We start from the raw sequence: 13,056 nt of genomic DNA, 5'->3' as shown, positions 1-13,056 counted from the left end.
ACTGCTTTGCTCGATGCGGGCCTTGTCAATTTGCATTTTGTCGAGCGTGTCCTCATAGATGAGGTTAAGTCTGTTGTCGCCGTCCATGAGCACTTTGGTGAGTCGAAAGCCATCCACAATTGGGTTTAAGACCAAGGCGGCTGGTGCTCGGACTGATCGGTGACAAAACCGGCAGATCTCGGGTAGGGGATCCCGAACTGTGCGTCTGAGGATCAATGGTAACAAGGGACGATGGGGACACAATGTTTACCCAGGTTCGGGCCCTCTTAAAGGAGGTAAAACCCTACGTCCTGCTTGATTATATTCAATGAGTATAGGGGTTACAAGAGTTGATCTACCTCGAGATCGTAATGGCTAAACCCTAGTTGTCTAGCCTATATGAATTCGGATAGCCTCTACCTACTAAACCCTCCGGTTTACATACACACCGAAGGGGCCTAAGTTTGTATAGAGTTAGTTTGTAGAGGAAGGAAATAACATATCCGGACACTAATCTTGCCATCCACGCATATGGGAGTCCTACCCGGACACGGGGGGAAGGTCTTCTGCTTGTATCTTCACGACCCATCAGTCTGGCCCATATCAAATAGACCGTACACCCGAGGACCCCCTAATCCAGGACTCCCTTACCGTTGGCTCTAATTTCTTGGGGTGCATTTTCGTGACCACAATTTGCCCAATGCCGAGCTCGTTTGGTCTTCGTGTCCTCTTCTACGTCAGTGCTTTACCGACTACGACAGCATCGTTGCCGGTCTCAGGGGTGGTGTCGGTGCTGGTGCTGGTGCCGGTGTCGACGTCGGTGTCGGGGTTGGTGCCACTGCCGCCACCCTGCATCCGCATCTGGTGTTCGTCCAGGTAATCGAAAAAATGATTTGCTGCCTCGATGGGGTCTTCTTCGAGGCCACCAGAACCCCCGGCTTTGGCATGGCTAGACATGTTTCCTATTCAACAATTGTAAATAAAAGATATAATGAAGAGAAAAATGGGGCCTATATTTGGTCGGAATGTTTATTCATTCCCCCCGGCAAATCCCGGGCACTCCATATGTCCTAGTTTCTACCACAAGTCATGCCGAAAATCACGGAATTTTCGGCATGACCTTTGCTAAAAAGTGGACATATGGAGCGCCTGAAATTTGCCAGAACGGAAATGAATCAACATTCTGGCAAAACATAGGCCACTCGGATATTCTTCGACATTCAACCAACATTGAAAAATCATATAACATCAATGACATATATCATTTGCAAAATATATCATTCAAGCAAGTACATAGAGTGAAATGACCTCACTAAACATTGCAAAATAGTGGTCTTTTCAAAAACCAAAAACCTTTGCAAAATGACCTCACTAAACATTTGCTATTATATATACCTACAAAAATTCCTATATGCTCTCTCTCTCTGCTACTGCCCTAACCAACTAAATTGCCCTATAAACTAATTTGCTACTGTTTTTTTCCTAAATGATCTATCTCTCTCTCTGCTACTGCCCTAAACTAATTTGCTACTGTTTTTTCCTAAATGATCTCTCTCTCTCTCTGCTAATTTTCCTAGCTAAATGCTACTATTTTTTATAGCTAATTTTCCTAGCTAAATGCCCTAGCTAAAAATGCCCTAGCTAAATGCCATAGCTAATTTTCCCTAGCTAACTACTCTCTATTAACTCAAAATTTTACTAATTTTGTTTAAAGCAGCAACAACATCACCTAATTGTTGCGGTTAAAGGAATTTTTATAACTTTTTACTTATGAACCCTAGAACCCTAGAAATTTTCTTCGCTAATAAATATTTGGTCCTAATAAAAATTCCTAAATTGAACCCAAAATTGATTCCTACCGCCTACCTAATTGAACCCTAAATTGAAAACCTAGTTTCATTTCTAAAAAAACCTAATTGGCAGAGAGAGGGGGAGGTGGGGGCAGGGGGGCGACCAGTACCTGAAGGGGGCGGAGCGGCGGCGGCGCGGACGAGAAGGAGGTCGGAGCGGCGGGCAGGGGCTCGGTCTGGCGTCGAGGCCGAGGGCGGGCAGGGGCTCGGGCCGCGTCGAGGTCCAGGTCGAGGGGCGACGACAGGTGGGCAGGGGCGACGGCGGCGCGCGACAACCGAGAGGAGGGGGAGAGGTGGGAGAAGGGGGGAATGGGACTTGGCAAAATTTTGAGCCCGCGCGGTGGTTAACTCAAAATAGCAGTAGCGCTGGATTAGGACCCAGCGCTATAGCTAACTTAGCTATAGCGATGGGTCCTAATCCAGCGCTACTACTAACTTTTCCAAAAAAATCTAATTCTAAAATACAAATAGCAGTAGCGCTGGATCCTTATCCAGCGCTATAGCTACCTTAGCTATAGCGCTGCTTCCCAATCCAGTGCTACCGCTATCTTTCTTTTCTTTTTATTATTTTCCTTTCCTAGTTTTTTGTTTTCTTTTATTTTTATTATTTTCCTTTTCTTTTCTGTTTACTTTTCTTTTGCTTTTGTATTGCTTTCTCCCTTTAGTTTTTGTTTTTTTCTCCCGACGACGGTGTCTCCCTCCCACACTACGCGAATATCACCGGAAAACCATGCATGTGGTGGTAATTGATGGGGATACGATGTATACATCATTTGACCGATAACGGTTACTTAAGTGCGTACACAAAAATAGATACATACATACATACATATATATAAATGCTGGTTTCTCAGCTGCATCGACAACGTTTCACATTGAGCTTCTTCCCTTTCTTGTTCATTGTCAAATAATTGAGCCCCTCGTTATGACTTTTTCGGAACCATGGAGTATGATCTTTCTTAGGTAATGTAGTCTTGATTCTTCTTTTCATGTATGCTTCATCGTCATCGTCATCTTCCCTCATCGGGTTGCCGTATTGGTCGTAGTCTTCCTCGTTGGCGACTCCATCCATTCCGACGATGCTCCTTTTGCCTCTCCTCACGACAACACAGCTGGGGTTGGTCGGGTCGGTTATGAAGAAGCATTGTGTCACGTGCTTAGCGTGTACCCATGCCTCAGTTTTGGCGATGACGTTAACGTTCACGGTAGCGCTCTTCGCGTCAGGTATAGACATGGTAGTGAAATACTTGTTTTCCCTTACGACGTCCTTAGCCCATCTAACACGGAACATTGTCACATCGTGCATTCCAGCATAGTCAAGCTCCCAGATCTCTTCGACCCTTCCATAGAATCTTTCAGTTGTGTCGTTGGCGTCGGTCACGCATTCAATCGTCACCCTGAGTTCTGGTAATCACTGTCCATGTCTTTGGCCTCCGTGTAGAACGTGTACCCGTTGATATCATATGCCTGATAGGTCGCAAGTTTGGGCGTGGGGCCATGTGCTAAGGCATGTATGAGCAATCCGTTCAAACTGCCCTCTTCCGGGAGATTAGCAAGAACTTGCTCTTTGAACCAACGCAAGAAAGTGGCGTTGTGCTCTACAGTAACTTCGTCGTCCGTCTTGGGCATCTCCTTATCACGGTACTTCTTTGCGATGGTTTCTTTGTGCCGTGTCACATAATCATCTACCACATCTAGGTGTTGTAGCACTACTAAGTTAGCCCTGTCAAAGTCGTTCCGTTGATCCGAGTAGTCCACGTGCAATTCCCTTTGGCCGTTGTTGTGACCTTCTCCTCTGAGCCTCCCATCGTGCTTGTTGACGGGCAAACCAATGACAGGGTCTCCGACGCCTATATAATTCTCGCAAAAGGAGATGCACTCATGCGTCAGATACCCCTGGACGATGCTCCCATCGGGACGGGACATGTTACGAACGAATCCTTTGATGACCCCATTCATCCTCTCGAACAGCATCATGCTGTGAAGGAATGTCGGCCCGAGGTCGATGATGTCGTCCACGATGTGGACACACAGATGCACCATGACGTCAAAGAACGCGGGCGGGAAGTACATCTCAAGCTCACATAATATGACAACGATCTCTTCCTTTAGCCTTCGGAGCTACTTCACACTGATGGACTTTTGAGAGATAACGTCGAAGAAGTTGCAGAGACCAGTAAGCATGTCACGCACGTGCTTGTCCATTATGCTTCTAATGGCAACCGAGAGTATCTGCGTCATCATCACGTGACAATCATGAGACTTCATCCCGCTGAACCTTTTCTTCTTGGTGTCTAGAAATCTTCTTATCTTCCCACAATAACCGGAACTGACTTTGATTCCCGCCAGGCACTTGATGAATTGATCGGTCTCCTTCGCACTTAAGGTGAAGCGAGAAGGGGGGCAATAATTCTCCTCCTTCTTGTTGACTTTTCTGCCCCTTTCCCCCTCCCCCGTCTCCTCCGTCGACTTTTTACGGTGCAGATCTTTCCTGATCTTCAAATCTTCCATGTCTTTCCTTGCCTTCGGCCCATCCTTGGTCTTCTCCGGCATGTTCATCAGTGTGCCAAGCAAGCTCTCAAGGACATTCTTCGTGATATGCATTTGATCAAGGCAATGAGGTGTGTCGTGATTGGGCCAGTACTCCAAGTCCCAGAAAACAGACCTCATTTTCCATACCTTCACAGCGGCTCCCGCGCCTTTTTCATCCTTCCCGACGTGGGGCACTGTTCCCAGTTTTTCAATAGCTCGTTGATTTCGGCGCCGCTCCTCTTACGTGGAGGTCCTCGATGCTCATCCAACCCGTTGAATAGATCTCCACGGGTCATCCTTCCGAGCCATCTATGATGCCCCATGTACACGATTTTCCCAGACCCGCCATCTTTCGATGACTTAAGCTGCTGAGATGTTGTATCATCCATGCACCTCGTGCATCCGCGGTATCTGTGGCACACCTGGCCTGAGGTGTACCCGTAACCGAGATAGTCGTGCACCATCTGTTGGGGAACGTAGTAATTTCAAAAAAATTCCTACGCACACGCAAGATCATGGTGATGCATAGCAACGAGAGGGGAGAGTGTTGTCCACGTACCCTCGTAGACCGAAAGCGGAAGCGTTATCACAACGCGGTTGATGTAGTCGTACGTCTTCACGATCCGACCGATCAAGTACCGAACGTACGACACCTCCGAGTTCTACACACGTTCAGCTCGATGACGTCCCTCGAACTCCGATCCAGCCGAGTGTTGAGGGAGTGTTTCGTCAGCATGACGGCGTGGTGACGATGATGATGTTCCACCGACGCAGGGCTTCGCCTAAGCTCCGCAACGGTATTATCAAGGTGTAATATGGTGGAGGGGGGCACCGCACACGGCTAAGAGATCTCAAGGATCAATTGTTGTGTCTCTGGGGTGCCCCCCTGCCCCCGTATATAAAGGAGCAAGGGGGAGGCAGCCGGCCAAGGGGAGAGGCGCGCCATAGGGGGGAGTCCTACTCCCACCGGGAGTAGGACTCCTCCTTTCCTTGTGGGAGTAGGAGAAGGGAAGGGGGGAGGAGAAAGAAGGAAGGGTGCGCCCCCCTTCCCTAGTCCAATTCGGACCAGACCATGGGGAGGGGTGCGGCCACCTTTTGAGGCCTTTCTCTCCTTTCCCGTATGGCCCATTAAGGCCCAATACGAATTCCCATAACTCTCCGGCACTCCGAAAAATACCCGAATCACTCGGAACCTTTCCGAAGTCCAAATATAGTCGTCCAATATATCGATCTTTACGTCTCGACCATTTCGAGACTCCTCGTCATGTCCCCGATCTCATCCGGGACTCCGAACTCCTTCGGTACATCAAAACTCAATAAAACTGTCATTGTAACGTTAAGCGTGCGGACCCTACGGGTTCCAGAACTATGTAGACATGAACGAGACACGTCTCCGGTCAATAACCAATAATGGGACCTGGATGCCCATATTGGCTCCCACATATTCTACGAAGATCTTTATCGGTCAGACCGCATAACAACATACGTTGTTTCCTTTGTCACCGGTATGTTACTTGCCCGAGATTTGATCGTCGGTATCTCGATACCTAGTTCAACCTCGTTACCGGCAAGTCTCTTTACTCGTTCCGTAACACATCATCCCGCAACTAACTCATTAGTCACAATGCTTGCAAGGCTTATAGTGATGTGCATTAACGAGTGGGCCCAGAGATACCTCTCCGACAATTGGAGTGACAAATCCTAATCTCGAAATACGCCAACCCAACAAGTACCTTTGGAGACACGTGTAGAGCACCTTTATAATCACCCATTTACGTTGTGACGTTTGGTAGCACACAAAGTGTTCCTCCGGTAAACGGGAGTTGCATAATCTGATAGTCATAGGAACATGTATAAGTCATGAAGAAAGCAATAGCAACATACTAAACGATCGAGTGCTAAGCTAACGGAATGGGTCAAGTCAATCACGTCATTCTCCTAATGAGGTGATCTCATTAATCAAATGACAACTTATGTCTATGGCTAGGAAACATAACCATCTTTGATTAACGAGCTAGTTAAGTAGAGGCATACTAGTGACACTCTGTTTGTCTATATATTCACACATGTATTATGTTTCCGGTTAATACAATTCTAGCATGAATAATAAACATTTATCATGATACAAGGAAATAAATAATATTTTATTATTGCCTCTAGGGCATATTTCCTTCAGTCTCCCACTTGCACTAGAGTCAATAATCTAGATTACACAGTAATGATTCTTACACCCATGGAGCCTTGGTGCTGATCATGTTTTGCTCGTGGAAGAGGCTTAGTCAACGGGTCTGCAACATTCAGATCCGTATGTATCTTGCAAATTTCTATGTCTCCCACCTGGACTAAATCCCGGATGGAATTGAAGCGTCTTTTGATGTGCTTGGTTCTCTTGTGAAATCTGGATTCCTTCGCCAAGGCAATTGCACCGGTATTGTCACAAAAGATTTTCATAGGACCCGATGCACTAGGTATGACACCTAGATCGGATATGAACTCCTTCATCCAGACTCCTTCATTTGCTGCTTCCGCAGCAGCTATGTACTCCGCTTCACATGTAGATCCCACCACGACGCTTTGTTTAGAACTGCACCAACTGACAGCTCCACCGTTCAATGTAAATACGTATCCGGTTTGTGATTTAGAATCGTCCGGATCAGTGTCAAAGCTTGCATCAACGTAACCATTTACGATGAGCTCTTTGTCACCTCCATATACGAGAAACATATCCTTAGTCCTTTTCAGGTATTTCAGGATGTTCTTGACCGCTGTCCAGTGATCCACTCCTGGATTACTTTGGTACCTTCCTGCTAGACTTATAGCAAGGCATACATCAGGTCTGGTACACAGCATTGCATACATGATACAGCCTATGGCTGAAGCATAGGGGACATCTTTCATCTTCTCTCTATCTTCTGCAGTGGTCGGGCATTGAGTCTTACTCAACTTCACACCTTGCAACACAGGCAAGAATCCTTTCTTTGCTTGATCCATTTTGAACTTCTTCAAAACTTTGTCAAGGTATGTGCTTTGTGAAAGTCCAATTAAGCGTCTTGATCTACCTCTATAGATCTTGATGCCCAATATATACGCAGCTTCACCGAGGTCTTTCATTGAAAAACTCTTATTCAAGTATCCCTTTATGCTATCCAGAAATTCTATATCATTTCCAATCAGTAATGTGTCATCCACATATAATATCAGAAATGCTACAGAGCTCCCACTCACTTTCTTGTAAATACAGGCTTCTCCAAAAGTCTGTATAAAATCAAATGCTTTGATCACACTATCAAAGCGTTTATTCCAACTCCGAGAGGCTTGCACCAGTCCATAAATGGATCGCTGGAGCTTGCACACTTTGTTAGCTCCCTTTGGATCGACAAAACCTTCTGGTTGCATCATATACAACTCTTCTTCCAGAAATCCATTCAGGAATGCAGTTTTGACATCCATTTGCCAAATTTCATAATCATAAAATGCGGCAATTGCTAACATGATTCGGACAGACTTAAGCATCGCTACGGGTGAGAAGGTCTCATCGTAGTCAATCCCTTGAACTTGTCAAAAACCTTTCGCAACAAGTCGAGCTTTATAGACAGTAACATTACCATCAGCGTCAGTCTTCTTCTTGAAGATCCATTTATTTTCAATGGCTTGCCGATCATTGGGCAGGTCAACCAAAGTCCATACTTTGTTCTCATACATGGATCCCATCTCAGATTTCATGGCCTCAAGCCATTTTGCGGAATCTGGGCTCACCATCGCTTCTTCATAGTTCGTAGGTTCGTCATGGTCTAGTAACATAACTTCCAGAACAGGATTACCGTACCACTCTGGTGCGGATCTTACTTTGGTTGATCTACGAGGTTCAGTAATAACTTGATCTGAAGTTTCATGATCATCATCATTAACTTCCTCACTAATTGGTGTAGGTGTCTTAGAAACTGGTTTCTGTGATGAACTACTTTCCAATAAGGGAGCAGGTATAGTTACCTCATCAAGTTCTACTTTCCTCCCACTCACTTCTTTCGAGAGAAACTCCTTCTCTAGAAAATTTCTGAATTTAGCAACAAAAGTTTTGCCTTCGGATCTGTGATAGAAGGTATACCCAACAGTCTCCTTTGGGTATCCTATGAAGACACATTTCTCCGATTTGGGTTCGAGCTTATCAGGTTGAAGTTTCTTCACATAAGCATCGCAGCCCCAAACTTTAAGAAACGACAACTTTGGTTTCTTGCCAAACCACAGTTCATAAGGCGTCGTCTCAACGGATTTTGATGGTGCCCTATTTAACGTGAATGCAGCCGTCTCTAAAGCATAACCCCAAAACGATAGCGGTAAATCAGTAAGAGACATCATAGATCGCACCATATCTAGTAAAGTGCGATTACGACGTTCGGACACACCATTACGCTGTGGTGTTCCGGGTGGCGTGAGTTGCGAAACTATTCCGCATTGTTTCAAATGTAGACCAAACTCGTAACTCAAATATTCTCCTCCACGATCTGATCATAGAAACTTTATTTTCTTGTTACAATGATTTTCAACTTCACTCTGAAATTCTTTGAACTTTTCAAATGTTTCAGACTTATGTTTCATTAAGTAGATATACCCATATCTGCTTAAATCATCTGTGAAGGTGAGCAAATAACGATATCCGCCGCGGGCCTCAACATTCATCAGACCACATACATCCGTATGTATGATTTCCAACAAATCTGTTGCTCTCTCCATAGTTCCGGAGAACGGTGTTTTAGTCATCTTGCCCATGAGGCACGGTTCGCAAGTACCAAGTGATTCATAATCAAGTGGTTCCAAAAGTCCATCAGTATGGAGTTTCTTCATGCGCTTTACACCGATATGACCTAAACGGCAGTGCCACAAATAAGTTGCACTATCATTATCAACTCTGCATCTTTTGGCTTCGACATTATGAATATGTGTGTCACTACTATTGAGATTCAACAAAAATAGACCACTCTTCAAGGGTGCATGACCATAAAAGATATTACTCATATAAATAGAACAACCATTATTCTCTGATTTAAATGAATAACTGTCTCGCATCAAACAAGATCCAGATATAATGTTCATGCTCAACGCTAGCACCAAATAACAATTATTTAGGTCTAAAACTAATCCCGAAGGTAGATGTAGAGGTAGCGTGCCGTCCGCGATCACATCGACTTTGGAACCATTTCCCACGCGCATCGTCACCTCGTCCTTAGCCAATCTTCGCTTAATCCGTAGCCCCTGTTTCGAGTTGCAAATATTAGCAACAGAACCAGTATCAAATACCCAGGTGCTACTGCGAGCATTAGTAAGGTACACATAAATAACATGTATATCACATATACCTTTGTTCACCTTGCCATCCTTCTTATCCGCCAAATACTTTGGGCAGTTCCGCTTCCAGTGACCAGTTTGCTTGCAGTAGAAGCACTCAGTTTCAGGCTTAGGTCCAGACTTGGGTTTCTTCTCCTGAGCAGCAACTTGTTTGCTGTTCTTCTTGAAGTTCCCTTTCTTCTTCCCTTTATCCTTTTTCTTGAAACTGGTGGTCTTATTGACCATCAACACTTGATGCTCCTTTTTGATTTCTACCTCCGCAGCCTTTAGCATTGCGAAGAGCTCGGGAATTGTCTTACTCATCCCTTGCATATTATAGTTCATCACGAAGCTCTTGTAGCTTGGTGGCAGTGATTGAAGAATTCTGTCAATAACGCTATCATCCGGAAGATTAACTCCCAGTTGAATTAAGTGATTGTTATACCCCAGACATTTTGAGTATATGCTCACTGACAGAACTATTCTCTTCCATCTTGCAGCTGAAGAACTTATTGGAGACTTCATATCTCTCAATTCGGGCATTTGCTTGAAATATTAACTTCAACTCCTGGAACATCTCATATGCTCCATGACATTCAAAACGTCGTTGAAGACCCGGTTCTAAGCCGTAAAGCATGGCACACTGAACTATCGAGTAGTCATCAGCTTTGCTCTGCCAGACGTTCATAACATCTGGTGTTGCTCCTGCAGCAGGCCTGGCACCCAGCGGTGCTTCCAGGACGTAATTCTTCTGTGCAGCAATGAGGATAATCCTCAAGTTACGGACCCAGTCCGTGTAATTGCTACCATCATCTTTCAACTTTGCTTTCTCAAGAAACGCGTTAAAATTCAACGGAACAACAGCACGGGCCATCTATCTACAATTAACATAGACAAGCAAAATACTATCAGGTACTAAGTTCATGATAAATTCAAGTTCAATTAATCATATTACTTAAGAACTCCCACTTAGATAGACATCCCTCTAATCCTCTAAGTGATCACGTGATCCATATCAACTAAACCATGTCCGATCATCACGTGAGATGGAGTAGTTTCAATGGTGAACATCACTATGTTGATCATATCTACTATATGATTCACGCTCGACCTTTCGGTCTCCGTGTTCCGAGGCCATATCTGTTATATGCTAGGCTCGTCAAGTTTAACCTGAGTATTCCGCGTGTGCAACTGTTTTGCACCCGTTGTATTTGAACGTAGAGCCTATCACACCCGATCATCACGTGGTGTCTCAGCACGAAGAACTTTCGCAACGGTGCATACTCAGGGAGAACACTTATACTTTGATAATTTAGTGAAGGATCATCTTATAATGCTACCGTCAAACAAAGCAAGATAAGATGCATAAAGGATTAACATCACATGCAATCAATATAAGTGATATGATATGGCTATCATCATCTTGTGCTTGTGATCTCCATCTCCGAAGCACCGTCATGATCACCATCGTCACCGGCGCGACACCTTGATCTCCATCGTAGCATCGTTGTCGTCTCGCCAACTTATTGCTTTTACGACTATCGCTACCGCTTAGTGATAAAGTAAAACTATTACATGGCGATTGCATCTCATACAATAAAGCGACAACCATATGGCTCCTGCCAGTTGCCGATAACTCGGTTACAATACATGATCATCTCATACAACACATTATATCACATCATGTCTTGACCATATCACATCACAACATGCCCTGCAAAAACAAGTTAGACGTCCTCTACTTTGTAGTTGCATATTTTACGTGGCTGCTACGGGCTTAGCAAGAACCGTTCTTACCTACGCATCAAAACCACAACGATAGTTTGTCAAGTTGGTGTTGTTTTAACCTTCGCAAGGACCGGGAGTAGCCACACTCGGTTCAACTAAAGTGAGAGAGACAGACACCCGCCGGTCACCTTTAAGCAACGAGTGCTCGCAACGGTGAAACCAGTCTCGCGTAAGCGTACGCGTAATGTCGGTCCGGGCCGCTTCATCTCACAATACCGCTGAACCAAAGTATGACATGCTGGTAAGCAGTATGACTTATATCGCCCACAACTCACTTGTGTTCTACTCGTGCATAGCATCAACGCATAAAACCTGGCTCGGATGCCACTGTTGGGGAACGTAGTAATTTCAAAAAAATTCCTACGCACACGCAAGATCATGGTGATGCATAGCAACGAGAGGGGAGAGTGTTGTCCACGTACCCTCGTAGACCGAAAGCGGAAGCGTTATCGCAACGCGGTTGATGTAGTCGTACGTCTTCACGATCCGACCGATCAAGTACCGAACGTACGGCACCTCCGAATTCTACACACGTTCAGCTCGATGACGTCCCTCGAACTCCGATCCAGCCGAGTGTTGAGGGAGAGTTTCATCAGCACGACGGCGTGGTGACGATGATGATGTTCCACCGACGCAGGGCTTCGCCTAAGCTCCGCAACGGTATTATCAAGGTGTAATATGGTGGAGGGGGGCACCGCACACGGCTAAGAGATCTCAAGGATCAATTGTTGTGTCTCTGGGGTGCCCCCCTGCCCCCGTATATAAAGGAGCAAGGGGGAGGCAGCCGGCCAAGGGGAGAGGCGCGCCATAGGGGGGAGTCCTACTCCCACCGGGAGTAGGACTCCTCCTTTCCTTGTGGGAGTAGGAGAAGGGAAGGGGGAAGGAGAAAGAAGGAAGGGTGCGCCCCCCCTTCCCTAGTCCAATTCGGACCAGACCATGGGGAGGGGTGCGGCCACCTTTTGAGGCCTTTCTCTCCTTTCCCGTATGGCCCATTAAGGCCCAATACGAATTCCCGTAACTCTCCGGTACTCCGAAAAATACCCGAATCACTCGGAACCTTTCCGAAGTCCGAATATAGTCGTCCAATATATCGATCTTTACGTCTCGACCATTTCGAGACTCCTCGTCATGTCGCCGATCTCATCCGGGACTCCGAACTCCTTCGGTACATCAAAACTCAATAAAACTGTCATCGTAACGTTAAGCGTGCGGACCCTACGGGTTCCAGAACTATGTAGACATGACCGAGACACGTCTCCGGTCAATAACCAATAGCGGGACCTGGATGCCCATATTGGCTCCCATATATTCTACGAAGATCTTTATCAGTCAGACCGCATAACAACATACGTTGTTCCCTTTGTCACCGGTATGTTACTTGCCCGAGATTTGATCGTCGGTATCTCGATACCTAGTTCAATCTCGTTACCGGAAAGTCTCTTTACTCGTTCCGTAACACATCATCCCGCAACTAACTCATTAGTCACAATACTTGCAAGGCTTATAGTGATGTGCATTACCGAGTGGGCCCAGAGATACCTCTCCGACAATTGGAGTGACAAATCCTAATCTCGAAATACGCCAA

Source organism: Aegilops tauschii, chromosome 5 (assembly GCF_002575655.3).
Source record: "Aegilops tauschii subsp. strangulata cultivar AL8/78 chromosome 5, Aet v6.0, whole genome shotgun sequence".
Lineage (NCBI taxonomy): Eukaryota > Viridiplantae > Streptophyta > Magnoliopsida > Poales > Poaceae > Aegilops > Aegilops tauschii.
Note: the sequence above shows the minus strand (reverse complement) of the source record.